At 39.2% G+C, this 19,990-nt stretch overlaps 1 protein-coding gene across 4 annotated transcripts in view; it reads left to right on the top strand.

The window, feature by feature from the left end:
* The first annotated feature begins 601 nt into the window (after positions 1 to 601).
* CNTN4 (contactin 4) overlaps positions 602 to 19,990 on the top strand; it is a 911,050-nt gene continuing 891,661 nt past the window's right edge. For 3 of the 4 annotated variants that reach the window (XM_040492135.1, XM_040492132.1, XM_040492133.1), the window contains exon 1: positions 603 to 818. The gene's annotated coding sequence lies outside the window, so the exon portion shown is untranslated. Of the gene's footprint in view, positions 819 to 19,990 lie in introns of all 4 variants that reach the window. The other variant, XM_040492136.1, reaches the window with a different exon arrangement.

Genomic DNA, 19,990 nt, shown 5'->3' with positions numbered 1-19,990 from the left:
GCTTGAAAGCACACTGTATGAGACTACAGGTCGGTAACACAGCCTGTCTGGCCAATGCCCTCTGCCTAAGGACAAATAGGTAAAACCTTCCAAATGCCCTCTCTTCCAGATTCTCAAGTTCAGCGTTGTCCCCCCCCACCTCATCTCCACCCCCCCCCCCCCGGATTCGCCGATTCTCAGCCCCAAAGCAGAAGTGTTTGTTTCCCTGGCTAGAGCGCCTTAAAGATTCCACGAATTCCCGGTCTGCGGGAGGCCCGAGGTTTGTGTACCGCGCAGGTCGCGCCTCCTTGTGCCCCTATACTAGGGTAGCCAAGGAAGGAGGCATCGCGGCTGTTATTCCCCATCGCTCAGCAGGACATCCTTCACACTCCTGCACCGGAACCGGGTTAATTGTCTTCAGGTGTTTCGAGTTCAGGTGAGGCGCCCTTTCGCGGATTTGCGCGCAGGGGCTGGGAGTCTCGTCTCCCGGCCAGGGACTGGCAGGTGCTGCTGCACCCGGGCTCGCGCCTCCTCGGGCCGCGCGCTGCGCATGCTCAGCCCGGCTGCGCGCCGGCTCCCCCCGCCCCCCAGCGTCTCTCCTCTGCTCCACGCGTCTCCGCCTCCTCGAGGCTGGGGAGCCGGCTGCCTGAACTCCGCCGCGCCAGGTTTTTGGAGGCGCCGCGAGCGCTGGGAGGGAGCGGAGCGCGGCACCAGACCGAGCACCGGGTTCAACATCAGGATTGGTCGCAAGTAGGAAGCTTCGCTACTACAGCGGGACCCTCGGGCTGTGCCCGCGTCGCGCCGGAGGCTGTAGTGGGCGCCGCGCTCAGGTGCTGAGGGTAAGTGAGGCGCGAGCAGGCAGGGTCCGCTCCAGCCTGGGCGCCTGCTGCCCCGGGGCTTTCTGGCTCGCGGATTTTGGGGAAAGGGCATGGTTCTCGGAGGCTGCCTAGTGTAGAGGGGCTCCCTGGGGCTCCCACTCCTGCAGGGCTGGGCAGGGGCTGCGGGCCGTACTGCCGTGAGCCGGGCAGCCCTGCGGGCGGGGCGCAGCCGGAACTGAGCGCCCTGAAGCCGGGAGTAGGCAGGGCACCGACGGCGCCACCTTTACCCCACGGCGACCCTTTTTAGTCAGAAAATAAGTTTGTTGCTCTGCCGGGCAGCTAGAGAACAAGTAGCCTAGACCGCATAATGCTTGGGGAATCGTTAGAATCCGCTCCTTCAACTGGTTCAGGCTGTTGCCCCTTCTCCGTGCGCCCTCGCTCCCGGCGCGCGGTTCTTGGCGAGAGTTTCCTTCCGATGTTGATACTCCGGGCTCCGATTGCCCGGCTGTGCAGCCCACGGTAGAGAAAGGCGAACTTGGGCTGTTATTTGAGGCGATTTAGGACTCGGGAACAGGGGGTCGGTAGCCGTGGTGGAGGGAGCCCTGGCGAAACAGACATGGACTTTGGAGGCGCCCACTCTGTGCCAGGCTCTGTCTGAGCGCGGGGGGTATAGCGGCGAATCACTCCGTCCGGGTCCCCGCTCTTGTGACACGTTACGTGGTATACCCAGGCTCTGCCCAGGGAGCTTGTCGGGGTGGCGTGAAAATTTCCACCAATTTCAGGGGGATTTGCAGTTTCTTTGCAATGGCAAAGACTACCGCCTCGTCTGCTCCTTCGACCCAGACGTCCACGAGATGTGCGCCGGGCACCCCACGGACACCAACCCGCACTCTGCTTCTGGAACGGAGCAGAGGGCTCAAAACCTGTGTGCATTTTCTCTTTGTGCTTCGTGTATACATTGTTACTTACTAAAGGTGTGGAGTTGGGGGTAAGAAGACGCGAGCCAGTCAAGGAGTCTGATGCATGGGAACATTCTTGCAGCACAGCGGATCCCCAGCAAGGAGGCAGCTTCGCGCAAAGCGAAGCTAAGGAGGTTGGTTGCTGCTGGCTGGGGTCTCCAGATTTGCAGCGAAATGGCTTGCGGAGGTAGTGTAGGGCGAATCAGTGTGACTGATCACTCTGGGTGGGTGGCCTGCGTGGAGGTGGGGTGGTGGATCTTGGGGTGCGTTGGATGTTTGTTTGCAAGGAGGAGCTCCTGGAAGGAAAGCTCCTGGAACTTTTTCTAGTTTTCCTGCTGAAATCAACATAGGGGCGGGGACATGTTTGTCGGAATAACTGTCTTTTGATTGCACGGGAAGAGTCTGCAGTTTCTTGTGATGGGAGCTTGATATTTTAAGGAATAATTCCATGTAATTGATTTGTTTAGTCACTCAGAGGAATAATTTGGAATGTGTTCTTATTTTTGTATTTTGAGATCCACGGTTTATGTCCTTTAAGGAGTGGGGTAGATTTGCAGCAGGCAGGTCCACGCAGAAGCATTTACATTCGGGCTGATGAGCAAGTTTGTTCTGTCTCTGCCCAAGTGAGTGAAAAAGAGACAGACCCCTCGAGGTGCTTTTTGTGGCATTCATGAGAAAAGTCACGTTTCTCCCATAACTTTATTCTTGCTCTCTTTGCCTTGATTTCATTCAAGACTTAGGTGACTGTCCACAATGCAGGGTGGGAATGTTAGGTTGCTAAGGATAAAAAAAAAAAAAAAATTGCTTGGGAATATTGTTTTCGCCACCTTATAAAATGCTACTGATTTTTGTTTGTTTAAACCAACTTCAACTGCTCTGGATTGATGAGAAGGAATGGTAATGGTAAACCTCATTATTTTTCAGTGTGGATTCTGCCAGGTTGGAGGTGACCTGCATTGAGAAACTGACCTTTTTAAATTAGGGGGTAAGACTAATCAGGGAAAAGACCTGCTGTTTAAGGGTGCAGGTCAGATGCATGAAAATTTCAGCAGAGGCAGATTTTCTATTTTGCAGTCTTTATGAAAACAACTTTTAGTTCCTTTAACTTGGGGGACTTTGTCTCCTTGAGTCAGCCTAGCACCTCTTTCTCTAGTCATTTCATATTGGTGGGACATTAAGAGTGAATAGAGAGCAAGCCTTTTAATGTTGGCTTTTATATCATCCACTGATTTTACCTAGTTCACTTTCTTTTTTCTTTTTTTTTTTATTCAGAAGTAGGTTTTCTAATTATTTTCCCTATAAGCACTAAGTCTTTTGGCTGGAATTTTTCTTCTGAAAGGTACACAGGACATCTGTTACTTGAGTTTATTTCTTAAAAATAAAGGTAACCTGAGTGATTATACATTTCAGAAGAAAACTCCTTTATAGTTCCAAATTATGCCAAGTTTGATAATTGTTTTAACTTGTCGGATTCTTCTTGATTATACTCAGAGACATTGACATCATGTACTTTAGCTTTAATCTTGATTTTTATTTAAAGAATTTAATCGTTTGTGAAAACATGTTTTTATATGATTTTAATTGAATTAGTTTATTTTATTTGGCAAGCAGGGAGATGTCTGTATGCACAGATGCGGAAAGTTTTCTTGTTTTCATTTTCTGTAACACAGTATCTTAAATCTGAGGGGGGAGACCAGATTTATTACCTAGACTTACTGGTCTTTATTTTTTATTATATACTATCAGAAGAAAATTTGACCATACTCACTAAAATTTATTTCTAAGTTATACACATATACTGTTATATTCATATAATTATATTATAAAATATGTATAAAAAAGCTAAAGGATAAATAAGGCAAAAATTATGAGACAGAAGTTCTAATATTTTTATGTACTCCAGTGAATACAGCCCACTTTGGAAATCACTGATAGTTTGGGAGTTTTTACCTTTTCTTATCTCTGGCTTTGCCATTCACCATCTTTGATACAGTAGCCAGTTGGAAAACTGCTAGAAATCTGTGTCTCCTGTAACAGATGGGTTAAGAGCATCGTTTACTGGTCATGAACACATGTGGATGGAATGAGGCAGAAGAGATGAATGTAATAGAGGGGTCATCCTGGATCTCCCAAATGGGATATACAGATGAAAAAAAAAAAAGTTTAAATTTAAAGAATGAAGTTCCAGTGGTTAAAAAAGTGAGGAAATCAGTAAGAGTGAGGAAAAGAAAGACATTTTCCATGTTGCAGTATTGTGTGGAGGGTGGAAAGATCAAAAACCTTGGAGATTAACCTGGATGTGGCCCTACCACTTATTACATTCATGATATTGGACAGGATAGTTCCATAACTTCTTGGAGTTTTCGTTTCCTTAGCTATAAACTTTGATAACATTTATTTCGAGCCATCATGATAGGGATTAAACCTGAGAGTATAGGTATGGAGCTTAGTTCTGTTAGGTTGGGGGAGGTTAACAGCTGTAACAAATGAATCAGAAAAGTGTACTTCCTCCAATATGACATACTGTCATTCCTGTTAAGTCCCCAACTGGATGATCTTGACAGCATTCCTCCAAGACTTCTGTCATCTTCAGCAGGGTCACGTCAGCCTTGGAAGGAGAAGGACTTGGAGAATGTTAATTGCTCAGACCTGCAGGTCTCCATATAACTTTTGCTTTCATTTCATTGGCCAGAACTCAGTTGTATGTGGGTGGATCTTACTATAAGAGAGGCTGGGCAATGTGGTACAGCTGGGTTTCCAGGAAGGAGAAGAAATGGTTGGGGGAACAGCCAGCACTTCTGACACTCTATCACTATATGTGACATTTCCTCCATGTTCGGTAAATGTTACTTCCTTTTCCTTCCCCCAACCCTGGTTTTCCTGGCGGAAAAGCCAGGACAGTTATAAGGAAAAAGATAATAGAAGCAGTTAAAACATGCGTAGTACTTATTATTTTTGAGATATTTTTCTAAGCTCTTTGCCCTGCTAGATCGGTATTATTATTGTTTCTGTTGTATATATAAGGAAAACTTGGTTTAGAGAAATTCAGTCATTTGCTCAACATAGCCAGTAAGTGGGCCCAGCTGGGATTTGAACCAGTTCTTTGGCTCTAGAGTTGATTTTCTTAACAGCTTCATTACACTTCTTGTTTATTCTTGCCTTAATACTTTTCTTGTTGTAGCCATTGGACTACTGTTTTCTTTTGGGGTGTATAAAAAAGCTGGAGGGAAATTAAAAATCCTAAAGAAGAAAAAAGATGATCTCTAATCTAACATTAAATGGGGTATGATTAGATATGATATAGCTTTATCTTGAATACCTACTTGGGTCAGGTATTTAAAGTAAGACTCTCTATGACTAGGCTTCTTCATTTATAATTAATTTTCAGGATATATGCCCTGAATTATAACCTTTTTCTTTAACTTTCATTGTGGGAATCCTTGATTACCGTTTTTATGCTGCAGTATGTAAAGATAAATTCTTGTTAACTTCTTAGCCTAAGCACATATTCCTTCTGGCAATTTCACAAGTAAAATATTCTCCCCTCATCTTCCTTTTGATCAAAAGCATTGTTCTTCATCAACATCCCCAAATTCCAAGAAAGAAAATTCTTCCCTTGTTTTCTCAGCTTTGCAAAACTTTTTGAGTACTTACTGCACGACTAAAGGCACTTTTACTTGTAATCCTAGTGTCCTGTAAAAGAAAATGATCCCTTTGTTCTCATCCTGTTATGGTGTCCCAGTTATATTAGACAATTTGCCTCTTCTCACCTTTCTTGTGTATTTGTCCTTTGCAAAAATACCTCTTACAGTTTTGTTTCCAAATAGCCGCAGTAGAAATGTGAGTTGGTTAATACTGAGAGTGTATTTTTTGCCAAGACCATTCATTTTCCAATATAATGGAGTCATTTTTTCCTTCTTGTTCAGTATATATTTGTGGCATCTTCCCAATTAATTAATGACTCGTGTTCTCATCATGTAGGTGAACAGATATACTTGGATGCTTCTCAGTCATCTCTTTCTCAAAAGACCATGTTCATTTCCTTCTCATTTTCCCTGAACCTTTTGTTCTAAGAAATGTGCTTTATTCTTTTTTAAATTTACCTTGCATCCAAACTTCTTCACACCCGTGCTATGTATATATACATATATATGTGTGTGTGTTGTAAGTCCCTTTTTATGATTTAATGGGGTAGAAGGACAGAAAGGTTTAAACTTGCTTATTATAATGTTTTCAGAGTCCCAGTGAGTGAGGTCCCACACGGCCTAGTGAAAAGTGTAACAGGTAAAGTCTAAATTTTTAGTGACTTAAAATACTTTCTACTTCTTGCTCATGTGGCATAGTTCAGTACTTAAGTCCTGATAAAGTGGCTTTCCATTGGGTCATTCGAGGAATCAAGTTCTTTATCCTCTTCCTGGCTTCGCCCTCCTAAGTCCCCTGAGTCCATATTCAGGCAAGGAGTGAAGAGAGAAATGTCCTGGCAAGTTTCATAGGATGTTTTTATACGCCCATACTGGGAGTGGTTATCATGGCTTTTGCTAACACTGTATTGAGCAGAACTTTTTTACTTGGCCATTCCTCCCTGCAAGGAAAGCTAAGAAATGGAGTCACACTGAGTGCCCAGAAAAAGTGGTATGGTGAATAACTAGCAGATTTTCAACAAATGGTAAGTCACAGATTTCTAATAAATAAATGTGAGATTACTGGCCAATTCTCTATTTCTCTCACTTTAGGTATGGAGAAAGCAGTGTGTGTGTGTGTGTGTGTGTTATTTGCCTGATAAGTATCTATTCCTTTTCTTCCTTTTTAAAAATGTTTGTTTATTTGTTTTGAGTGGGGGGAGAGAGAGAATCTGGCAGTTCAGCGTCCGATGCGGTTGAAACTCATGAACCATGAGATCATGACCTGAGCCAAGGTTGGATGCTTAACTGACTGAGCCATCCAGGTGCCCCTCTTTACTTCCTTTTAATGTTGGCCTTTGTTACTATCCCATTCCTTTGTTTTCAGACTTTGGTTTTTTTTTTTTTTTTTTTAATTTTTTTTCCAACGTTTATTTATTTTTGGGACAGAGAGAGACAGAGCATGAACGGGTGAGGGGCAGAGAGAGAGGGAGACACAGAATCGGAAACAGGCTCCAGGCTCTGAGCCATCAGCCCAGAGCCCAATGCGGGGCTCGAACTCAGGGAGATCGTGAGATCGTGACCTGGCTGAAGTCGGATGCTTAACCGACTGCGCCACCCAGGGGCCCCTAAGACTTTGGTTTTTAAGAGCAGTTTCAGATTTATGACACAATTTACAGGGCTGTACAGAGAGATTCCTCATATGCTCCTGCTCCCAGACATTATCAACATCACTCACCAGAATGGTACATTTTTTACCCAACGTGAACCTAAATTGAAACACCATAATTACCCTAAGTTCATAGTTTACCTTAGGATTCACTGTTGGTGTTGTACTTCTATGAGTTTGGACACATAAATGTATGATGACATATTATCCATCATTATAATATCATACAGAATATTTTCACTGCCCTAAAAGGTCTCTGTGCTCTGCCTGTTCGCATCTCCCGCTCTCTCATTTTTAGTCCTTAAGGATATTCCATCGTTGGGTTCTATCCCATACTTAGTGCATATGGTCTGGGAGAAACTCTCTTGCCTACTGAAGGATTGAAACATGCCCTTCTACTTAAGAAAGAGCATTAGTTCTCCCTATCCACAATAATCGTTGCCAGAAAGGGCCTAGTGCACTGTGAGAATGACTGTAGAAAGGCGAGATCTTTTGCTGCTTATAATAAGTCACTTGGCATTCCCCTACCAAGGCACATATATTCATCGCTAAATCATAAAGTGAAAGCTCTTATTTCTTTAAAGTCTATCTCTGTAGAACTGTGAAGGGAAGTGGAAGTTAAAACCGCATCCTCATGCTTAATTTCTTTTTATAAGATTTATCCTGTTCCTTCCTAGATGATGTTTTCCTTTCCATTTGCACTTCCCTGTTTCCCCCTTTCAGATCTGCAGTCTAGGTGCCCACCCTAGAGCCTGCCAGTTGATTTTTTTGCATTTGTTTGTTTATATTGCCTTTGTGTCTGGTCTACTCTTGCCATCTTTCTCCAGGGTGTTTATTACAGTTTGTGTAATGCTCAACTCAATTGTCACTCTGTTTAGCCTCTTTCAATACTATTAAGGCATAAAAAATGATTGCCTTTTTCTGTACAGACTCCTATTTTATTTTTTTTCCATGCCACTGATAAGACACCTATCATGAAAGTAACCAGCCCTCCTGGTTTTCCCAAGACTGAAGGGTCCTAGGATGCAGGAAGGTCAGTGTTAAAACCTGTCAAGTCCTGGGCAAATTGGGACAAATTCAGTGTCCTACATATTACATTGTAGTGTTATCTTGCTTGTCACTCAGTACCATGAGAGTTCCTGGAGACAGTGGATAAGGGCTTGGACTTTGGAGTCACACAGATTTCTTACCAGTCCTAAATCCATTTTGTGTAAAATGTTTATTTATATGAGACATAGAGAAAACTACACGCAAGACAGATAGAGCATGAGTAGGGGATGGGCAGAGAGGGGCGGGGGGAGAGAGAGAAGTCCAAGCAGGATTCTCAGTTGTCAGTGCAAGAGCCCCAGGTGGGGCTCAGACTCAGAACTGTGTGATCAGGACCTGAACTGAAATCAAGGGTCAGATGCCTGACCTGCTGAGCCACCCAGGCGTCCCAGTCTTAAATCCATTTTGTACTCTGTGTAATTGTGTGTCATAGCAGGTTATCTACCTTTTCTAGATTTCAGGTTCATCAGCTGTATAATGGGATGATACGCATTTTGCAATTTTCAGATACTTAAAGGATATAATAAATTAAAATCACTTGTTTATTGATGGACAAATACTATTTGGATAGTACCTAAAGGCACAGGAATTTTCTGAATACTATATGTAACACTACTTGCAAAGTACTTTTAGTTCAGTGCCTAAATCCTAGTAAGCTTCCAATAAACATATTTTGATTCATTAATGATATTCATATTTTGATATCACATGCCTAAAACATGGTAGACATCAAAAATAAAATTAAGCTCAGAAAATACATGTTCATGGAGCATTAATGATATTACCAGGAATTTATAATAACTAGAGCAAACAAGTCCATGAGAGTAATTAGGAGATATTTGAGAAAGCAGGAATTGGCTGTGAGATTGGTTCTTTTTTAGACAAGGTTTGCATTTTCTGGTTTATTTAAAGCCAGAGTCAGCAGTTTTCATGTTTTGGAAAGAGAAACTATTTTCCATATTTGGACAAGGTCAGTTTCAGCTCATAGCAGTTAAAATAAGTATTTATCACTATTAACTAAATAAAAGTGATGTATTTCTGGGAAGGGAGTTTGGTTCATGAGAAAATGAGGGTTAGGAGAGCAGAAGCCCTGCTGATTCCATAATGGTCTGGAGGTTTAAAAAAATGCATACAGAAGTCTCCTTTGTTCATACCCTGTAAGGTATCCTCTCCACCTTTGACTGGAACTTTTGTGTGTGAAAATTTGTACCTTGCACATTTGTCCTAATGGAGACCTTGATAATTCATATTGCCTGTGCCTTTTAGATTTGTCATGGAAATTTCCAGTGAGGACAGGTGTTACAATTGTGCTTATGCTGAGATCGGTCCAGTTTGGAGAAGAACAGTGAGCAAAAAATGACGTGACTCAAATCCCTAAATATGTATTCTGAGGCATGATTCTAGGCACATTTCCATCATTTTGAATTGTACAGATTTGTATTATTACCTATATTATTATTGCTCTTCAATTATCAAATATAAATATGAGTGGGTTTTTTTTTTTGCCTTCATTATTAACTCATTTGATTAGCTGTTAGCCAGCTATTGATTCTAGGCTTTGCACAAATTAGCAAATTAATTACAAGTCCAAGGACTATTTTTTTACTGTATTTAATTAGATGAATGACATCCTTAAAAATAAAATGTTTACTCACGTCACATTTCCAATTCCTGGTAAAAATTATAATATAAACATGGTTGTCTACAATTCTTGGAACTAATTATAAATAGAGATTTGTCTTTAATAATACTTTTTTTTTAAATGGGAATCTGTGTAAAAATAGTACTTCACCCTTTAAATAGGTGGCTAAGTTTGATTTACTTCTTGATGACAGAGGATCACCATGATGAACATAGGATAGTAGTCTAGACTAGAGCGTGCATGGGCCTTTGATTCAGACAGACCTAGATTTGTTCTGCCACTTGCCAGCTGTGTGATCTTGAACATGTTCTTAACCCTTCCCAAGGCATTTTTTAAAATATGTGAAGTTGAATGTGCCTACCTTACAGAGATTCTGTGAACATTAAATGATAATTAAGACTAGTACAGTGTTCATGGCATAGTCTAAGCACTAAGTGAATTTTCCTTATACTATAATCTTTGCAGTTTATAGAGAACATAGTACATGTAGTTGCTTTATATATTTGTTGAAATAAATAATGTTATACTGGTCTGTGTCCATAGGATCACATCAAGTGCAGCTGAGATACGGGTACCTGAGTGAACTCTGTCTGCTTTCTGATGCCTTTAAGAGGGTCATATTTAATTCCTTGCTTTGATGAATTAGCCATTTGTTGGCTGTTTCTTACTGTTTGTGAACTAGAAAATAAGAGATATACAAGCCATTCAAACTATATGTAATAATTTGACTAGATTCTGAATGAGGCTCTAAAGGACCTTTTCTTTTTTTCTCCTCACTACCCACCTCCCCACCCCACATCCACCGAACAGACTTTTTTTTTTTTAGTGAGAGAGTCATACAGATGTTTTACATTTTCTGTTTTCTCAGTTTCACCTTTTCCTAGATCCTGACTGAGGAACTGAGAGGTAAAGTGTTAATGCAGTATAGTAGAAATAGAAAATTAACTGCTTTGATAAATTGTGACATGTGTTTATGATACGCTTTGCACCAGAATCACATTTGTGAAGATTCCTGTGTTACGGGTGTGAAATGTTGACTGTCTTACCTGCAGTACAATAAAATTTGTTCAAAAGTCTGTACTCATTGTCTTTACTATACAAAGACATTCCCTTTTATCTTCTTCAGCACTTTTCCAGGTCTCATTCACCAGGTAGTAGATTCTTACCTAAAATTACTAGTATTTCCTCTCCATTTTCTTGTTTGAACTGGTCAGAGTTCGAGACACTGCAACAATTCTAGATATGATTAAGATGGTGGTAATGTCTGTATATGCACTGTATAACATAGATTATCATGGATTCATAGTTCCAATAACTCTGCTCACTTCTTTTATTAGTAGCAGTTCACCAGCGTATTGTCATTTGTATTCTACGCAATAACTGAAATGAAGTTTTTTAAATGTTATTGTGGCTCAGGGGCACCTGGGTGGCTCAGTCGGTTGAGCGTCCGACTTCAACCCAGGTCATGATCTCACGTCCGTGAGTTCGAGCCCTGCGTCGGGCTCTGTGCTGACAGTGCAGAGCCTGGAGCCTGTTTCAGATTCTGTGTCTCCCTCCCTCTCTCTCTGACCCTCCCCCATTCATGCTCTGTCTGTCTCTGTCTCAAAAATAAATAAACGTTAAAAAAATTTTTTTTTTAAATGTTACTGTGGCTCAGAGCCACAGTCTTCTGTTGTTCTGAATTCATAAACTTTTAAAATTTTAGTAGTTTTCTTTAAATTAGCATCTTAGAGTTGCCTGGGTGGCTCAGTCAGTTGAGCATCTGACCTTAGCTCAGGTCATGATCTCACGGTCTGTGAGTTTGAACCCCTTGTCGGGCTCTGTGCTGACAGTTCAGAGCCTGGAGCCTGCTTTGGATTCTGTGTCTCCCTCTCTCTCTGCCCCTCCCCTGCTCATGCTCTGTCTCTCTCTGTCTCAAAAATAAACGTTAAAAAAAATTTAAAAACATTAAAAAAAATAAAGTAGCATCTTAATTCATTGTATTAAGGTTAACCCTTTTTTTTGAAGATTTTATTTGTTTTAAATTGCTTTTAATGTTTATTCATTTTTTGAGAAACTGCAAGAGTGGGGAAGGGGTAGAGAGAGAGGGAGACACAGAATCTAAAGCAGGCTCCAGGCTCTGAACTGATAGCACAGAGGCTGAGGGCGGGGCTCGAACCCACAAACTGTGAGATTGTGACCTGAGCTCAAGTTGGACGCTTAACCCACCGAGCCACCCAGGTACCCCTAAAAGATTATATTTTTATGTGATCCCTGTACCCCACTGTGAAGCTTGAACTCTCAACCCCAAGGTCAATAGTCGCATGCTCCACCAAATGAGCCAGTCAGGAGCCCCTATTAAAGTTAATTCCTTAAGAAAAGGAACATAATATAATGCATATCCCAAATGATGAATTCCATGTTTTAGGTTAGGATTCAGTCTACTGTTTTATGTGATGTAAAAGAGAGGCTATAGGTAGACTTGGTGATTCAGATTGCTTTGATGATTCAAATTCTGGCTCTACCACTATTATATATGTAGTATTAGCCTAACTTATATACCCACTCCTAGCTTTATTTTCCCATCTGTATGATGGGGGTATTGTTGCAAGGTTGTGAGACTAAAATTAGTTATTCATATATACATGTAGCCTAGTGCCAGGCACATAATTAGATCATCCCTTAAAATGCTGAGTTTCTTATTATGATCCTGTTGTTTTCATGCCTTTATTTGATAGGACGCCTATGTTGATGAAACATGTGAAAGTTATGATTAATGCACTTGAAATGTCATTCTTTTAAAATACTTAATAAAGTGATTTATGTTTGTTCCTGTGTCTTTATCCATGGATATATCTCTCTTGGCTGTGTAAAAGAGGAAGGCAACATCTCTATAGGATGTTGTTTTATGGTTGACTATTATAAGGAGCCACTGTATCGGAACTGAGATATGATTAGCACTATTTGAGATTTCACTTTGGAAAAATGGTTTTGGCTGTGGTCAAGAGTCTTGTTTATTAAAAAGAATGAATTACTGAATAGGTTCTCATTTGTATTCTTTTTATTTCAGCTATAGCCCATCTTGCCATGTTGCAAAAGGATATGCTGACATGTGACAGAGTAGAAATATAAAAATGTTTCAAGTTGCTTTCAGTCAAATATGATTGAAAATTTTCAAAAGATTTACACATTTTTTTATTTGTAATAGTGACATTACTGAGAAATGAATTTCATTGTCTTCTGGAGAGCAGCAGCCTCTCTATGAGTGCTTTGCATTTCAAAACTTAGCAAATGTAACATAATGACTGGTGTATTATTAATATGCCTACAGCTAAGGAGTTTTACATATTTGAAGAGAAACGAGTTAGTGTTATTTTACTTCCTATTTGTATAACCATTAAGGAATGAAACATTAAGGTTTGTCTACTTCCTCCATATATATATATATATATACACACACACACACACACATACACACACACACACACACATATGTTTACTATGTAGTTTATGGGATTCAAATAATACTTTTATATAGTTTTGTTTATAATTGATCTTTTAATCTTACTAGATTTCTTAATTACTTTTATGATTCTGTATTTCTAACACATACAATAAGAACTTGTTTACTGGTTTCCATTGTGATATACATTGTCCCCCTACTATCTACTAAGTTGATTCACTTTAGAATCTTAATTCACTGACAGATTTTCATCCATTACTTATACCTTATAGAATCTAAGTTGTGGCTTTGTTGTGGAAATTAGCCTGACTGCAGGTTTAATCATTAATGTCCTGGTACTCTCTGTCATTAGATTATTTCCCGAATGCATTGTGTACTACACCTCGGAATCTTCAGAGGAACAGACCAAGTATTTGTGAAAGTCCTAAAGGATACACTTTAAATGGAAAGGATGGTGGAAATCCTGCCATTTCTGTCTTCTTAGGCTTTTAGGTGTTAGAAAGCACTACAGAAACATATTTACACTGATGGATTACACTATCCCCAATTACTAAAATTACCTGGCTGAGTAAGTTAAGGGGGTATAGGGACGGTTTCTCTTATGTCTGAAAAAAATATAATGAATTGTCCATCAATTATTTCATTTTGCTATTGATCCTTGATGTTTTGTACTCTATATCTCATTGACTAAGAACATCCATTCTATCAGGGCTTATGTATATAGTCTATAGTTTAGAAAAGAATATCATTCATAGAGGAAGTTTGCGCAAAACCTTCATGCTATTGTAGTCAATAGATGGCATTTCCTGGGAACTTGTGTGAAAAATACAGGACTTTGGCTGCCATTCAGGCTTATATTCAGGATCTTCATTTTTTTCAGGTGATTTGTATTCCCATTAAAGATTGATAGGCATTGATTTATATCATATTCTTAACTAACTTAAGTGACTAGTTACCTGATACTATGCCTAAGTGTCAAGTATATACTCAGCATGCTTAATTATATGTTAAGAACCCAATACTACAGGATTAAAGATAGGTACAGTAAAGTTTGGTCAAAGGATGGTCAGAATCTATTAGGGTGGATACTACACACACACACACACACACACACACACACACACACACAAACACTTTTTTAGAAATTCAGATAGAATATGGCCAACATGAATGGAGTAGAAAATGCTTTGGAAATCATTGTACAGAAGCTTTTTCATTTCTTGGGAATATGTTCTCATCATGTTCTTTTTGAAGCCCTTATTGGTGGAGTCTCTCAAGCCATTCTTGCTTATGGTGAGTTTAGAAACCTTGAGAACAATAGCTACCATTTTACCCATCATTGTAATTGATTAGCCTTTAGTGAATTTTTACACAGCCACTTCTAAGGATAGATTTCAGGTGTAAGCACGCATGCGTATGTGTTTGTGTGAAAAGACATGTCACTTGTGTTTTCAAAAAGTTCTTTGTTTAGTATGAAAACTCAAATTACAATGTGGTGTGGGATATTATGATAGCACTTGTATAGAGATTATGGGGAAGAATTCATAATTGAGATAAAGTGGAAAGATGGACAATATTTGAATGTTGGGTTTGGAAAGAACACTTAAAGAGGGTGTAGTGTATACAGTGTTATGGGTCATGAGAGAAAATGACAGAGAATGACAAAGAGAATGACAAAGAGCTGGGTATGATATGAGTGAACCTTAGGGATGTGGGAGCATGGCAGCAGAGTCTTAGCATTATACAGTTTCATAGACTAGAATGAGAATGATGCGCCATGGGTCGGGCAGAGAACAAGTTGTGATTGTCATTTGTGAATCATAGAATTGTACGAACTAGCATCTGTAACCTGTGGGATAATTTGGAGAATAAGAGAAATTTGGACCATATTCTGTAGACCATGGACAGTCATGAAGTATTTTAAAGTGTCAGGATGACATCAGATTGTTAAATTTGAAAGTCTATCTGAATTTTGTGTGAGATATGAATAATGTATTTGGCATAGTATGTAGAGTGGTATCCATAAGTTGTCTAGGCTTTTAGATGTATCCCTGACCTATGATTAGTTCTTATTTCCTATGCTAGTTCATGTTAATTATGTAGGATAACAGTAAACTGAGTACAAAACTGCATTTTCATTTTATTTATATGAAATATTTATACTTTTTTAATGTATTTTATTTCATATTTAAATTCACTATGCATAGGGATTAATAAGTGAATGGGGCTTAAATTAGAAAACCCAGAAAATGAGCAAACAACAAAGGTTCTTATGCATGTAATGAAAAAAATGCATCTCACAAGGTAATTAAGTGATTTTATATTGCAGTATGAAAACAATTGTCTTATGGATGTAGGATACCAAGTGGGCAATTTCAATTAAGTATAAGATATTCTTTTCTTAAATACATTTTATTTGAAATATCAGAGGTTTACATAGCAAGGTGTCCAGTGCCCATCTGCTATCCATCATATTTTCTGGCTTCATTTCATATCTCTCCCCTGTGACTGAGGTGCATTCCTTTGCATTTGCTGTCCTAAGATATTGTTGAAGGGAAATTAACACTGCTTGACAACATTTCTAATAAGTATTCATACTGTAGTGGACATATTTTTCTTTTAATCCACAGGAACAAGTCCACCTTCTCAACAGCAAAATTGCTTCCACTATTTTTGGTCTTGTTGGTTGATAAATCCCAAGTCCACTTCTATCTAGGAAGTGGTTGGGGAAGTTTTTCTGGTGACTTTCTCAGCTAGGCCCTTCCTCTGCCTCAGTGTACCAAATGTGCAGGCATGTGACCTGCACCTCTGAATGTTCAAATTATCAGCATCTGTCTCCTCATGTGGAATCTTGAGCTCAGTGATGTAGGCTGAAGAAATACGAGGGTTTATTTATATATATATTTTTACTTTGTTATTGTCCTGGCCTAACTGTCCAGTGGTATCTGCTCCTGGGGATTTTTGGGGCTGCTTGATTCCCTGTTTCTTTCTTCTGTCCTGTGATCTGCACAGATGCTTTTTATAAGGTCCCCTTTTTCTTAGGCTTTCAGAGTTGGTTATTCTTCTTGCTACCAAAGAAATGTAAAGAAGTTATTCTGGTATGTGCATATGTTTGGAGATACTTTTTATTTGCCACCTGCCTTATAATGTTATCCCCTTATCTTTCTGTTGGGAACTTGTACACCACAGACACATAGGTTACCTTTTCAAGATGCATCATTTACTAGTTTGAGGCCTTTCTAGGAATTGGAAAAGTCATTCCCTTCACCAGCCTATGACATTTTCCACAGTTTACAATTGAGTACTCTCATCCCAGGGTTCTGTAGAATAGGGAAAGATGGCTGGAAATTTGGCATGCAAAACTTTCTGCCTTCCTTTTTTCAGTTTTGGATAAGTGATATTATCCAAAAAGAGTTCTAACATTTCATGCAATTACAGACACTATGTTGATTCTTCATAAGCCTGTGTCTTTTATGAGTAATTCATGTAACATCATAATTCATAACATCAGCAGCCGCAAGTTCCCACCTTGGCATCTCTGATACTAATAAGTCTTTTCTACATAGGTCTTTCTGGAGGCTCTGTTATCTAGTAAGGAGCTAAAGCTTAGCTTTTGGGGCTTAGCCTGCAAACTTGCTACCTCCAAATATAGGAGTCTTGGTGTTACTATCCTTAGACCTAATATTTCTCCAGGGTGCCTTCTAGTAGCCTGAAAATAAAAGTCTCTGATGTAGCTCAGATCCAGCATTGTTAATTGAGTTGCACCCCAGGCCCAATGATCTTCTAATACTCTTTCATATATAGCCATTAACCACTAAACTTTTACTCACTTTCTGTTAGAAACAAGGCATTGTAGGAGGCCTATTATCAGGTATAAAGACCATTCCATGACCTTAACTTGGAAGTAGAAGAGGGGGCCATGTTTATGGGACTGAAAAAAAACTTTGGGGGGTAAGTGCTACAAAATATGATTGTGAGAAAAACCTTGGCACTTTGCAAGAAAATAAAGATTGACAGCCCAGCTCTAGAGGTATTGAATCAGAGTCTGTAGGGATGAATTTTAGGAAGCTATATTTTGAATATACTCCCCATGTGATTCTGATGTTCAGCCAGTTTTAGGAACTAGAGCATGTTCTGAAGAACACTAATTCTTCAAGATATAAATAGATTCCCTTTAAAATTTTTTCTTAGGAAATTTTTTTTTCCTTAGGAAAATGAGCTTAGGAAGTTCTGGATTTTTAAACAGGTTTTTTTTTTTTTTTTTTTTTTTTTTTTTACATTAGTACATCTCAGAATCTTTATGTGCTTTGTGAATACATGTTTCTGAAATTTATTTGAGTAATGTTGTAAGCTGTTTGGGTTACTTTTATCAGAGTACCATAGATGAAGTGCCTTGTAAACAACAGAAATTTATTCCTTATGGTTCTGAAGGCTGGAAAATCCAGGATCAAATTGCTGCCATATACAGTGTGTGATGAGAACCTACTTTCTTGTTCATGAGCAACCAGCACTGTAAACTCTGAGTCTTCTTTTTTAAACAGTTTTTTCTAATGTTTATTTATATTTGAGAGAGAGACAGAGACAGGGACAGAGAGAGAGAGAGCAAGCGCACATGCAAGCAGAGGAGGGGCAGAGAGAGATGGAGACACAGAATCTGAGGCAGGCTCCAGGCTCCTAGCTGTCAGCCCAGAGCCCTATGGCTTAAATTCACCAGCCCTGAGATAATGACCTGAAGTTGGATGGTTAATCAGTTGAGCCACTCAGGCACCCTTGGTGGGGATCTTTTTAAAATAAAGACCCTACTCCTATTCATGAGCGCTCTGCCTTCATGGCCAAACACCTCTCAGAGGTCCAACTTTCATTTACCATCACATGGGGGATAAGGTTTCGACGTAAGAATTTTGGCAAACTTGCAGTGTCCAGTGACAGTCCCTGTCTCCTAAACATCTAATGGTTGTGGCTATCAGCCCTGGCAGCTCATTAAAATCATTTGGTTTAGTTGCTGTAGAATAAAGGTGGGTTCTGGGTAATGGAATTTTTTAAAAGCTTCCCAGATGATTTTCATTAAATGCAGCAAGTTTTGAGACCAAAGACAGAGTGAAATATTCTTTGGAATATCCTTTAGGAAATTTTGTCCTACTCTGTGTTTCATATCATACAGTTTTTTAAAAATGTTTCACGTGTGGGGTGGCTTTACTTAATTTACATATATGTACATAAACATACACACTTGTGTATATGTATATATCTATAAATACATAAATTATGCTATAGTTTCCAGGTAGTTATTCAAATACCTTTATTTTCCTGATTATAATAGAAACTTCTTTTTAGGAAGAAATACGCCCAGTTATTGGAGACACTCTCTGAGAAAAAAAAAAAGAAAAAAAATCTGTCTATATATCTAAATATATATCCAAAATATATCTATATCTATCTATCTATATATCTAGATATATACATGTAAAACATGTAGAGATTATATATCTATGGGTTGTCTAAGTAAATTCTAATCATAATGAGTAGCATTAATCGAATACTTAGCAATGTACTGGCAAGTTGTTAAATTCTTTTATTATCATTGAAACTTACCATCCTATGAGCTAGGTATTGTGATGAGAAAACTAAGAGATTAAATAACTTGATTCAGGTCATACAACTAGTAAATATCAGTACTTATGTCAGATCCCTAGTATGCCTGTCTGTGACCTAAAGCTTTAGTTTGAAATCCTGGCTGAGGAAGAGATTTTTATGTTTAATGATCGATATATGGCTAAAAGACGTCAGTATGTACACGCTTTCAGAACTATATTTTATTGGAGGGATGGTAAGTCTTCATAAATTATAAGGGTGTGGGAAGGTATTTCAGATGTTGAGAACCATATGAAAATAGGGTTTTCAAACAGAGATTGGCATATGCAGGTAAACATAATTTTTGTAGTTACAGTAAATTGATAATTTGTGTAGGTAAATGATATTCTGAATGTGTTTGAATACTCAAAATTCAATGTGTAAACATTTTTCATCAATATAGGCTTTTAGGTATTGCTAAGCTTCTAGAAAATACTGTGTTTGACAGATTTTGTTATTCTGGCCACAAATTTAAACAAAGGGAAAAAATGATTTGACTATTGGCAATAAAACTTAGTGGATTTATGTATGGGTTCAATTGCATGCTTATTAGTCACTCAGAAAATGATGTTTCATTTTAAAAACACTTACCTTCGTATGTTGTGATGATATAACAAGTTTTCAGTTTTTTGTCTTTCATTTTTCCAGGTAAAATAAATTGGGTAAATGTAAATGACAGTACAGTGTTTTTAATAAAGTATAATGGCTAATCTTATGCGTCAACTTGGTTAGTTAGACCACGGTCCATATATTTGGTCTAACATGTCTGGGTGATGCTATGAAATTTTTTTAGGTGATAGTAACATTTAAATCAGGAGACTTTGAATGAAGGAGATCCATAATGTGGATAGGCTTCATGTGTTCAGTTGAAGGCTCTAAGTAACACTGACCTCCCCCAAGGAAGACTGAGAGTTCTTCCAACAGACTGCTTTCAGACTCAAGCTGCAACACCAATTCTTCCCCACGTCTTCTGCCTATAGGTCTCCTGCCTACTCTGCAAATTTTGTACTTGATAGCTTCCGTGATCATGTCAGCCATTTCCTTCCTTCCTTCCTTCCTTCCTTCCTTCCTTCCTTCCTTCCTTCCTTCCTTCCTTCCTTCTTCTTCTTCTTCTCCTTCCTTCCTTCCTTCCTTCCTTCCTTCCTTCCTTCCTTCCTCCTTCTTCCTTCCTTCCTTCCTTCCT

This window comes from Herpailurus yagouaroundi, unplaced genomic scaffold (assembly GCF_014898765.1).
Source record: "Herpailurus yagouaroundi ecotype Mexico unplaced genomic scaffold, PumYag 183, whole genome shotgun sequence".
NCBI classification, from domain to species: Eukaryota; Metazoa; Chordata; class Mammalia; order Carnivora; family Felidae; genus Herpailurus; species Herpailurus yagouaroundi.
This window is presented reverse-complemented; position numbering and strand designations above follow the sequence as displayed.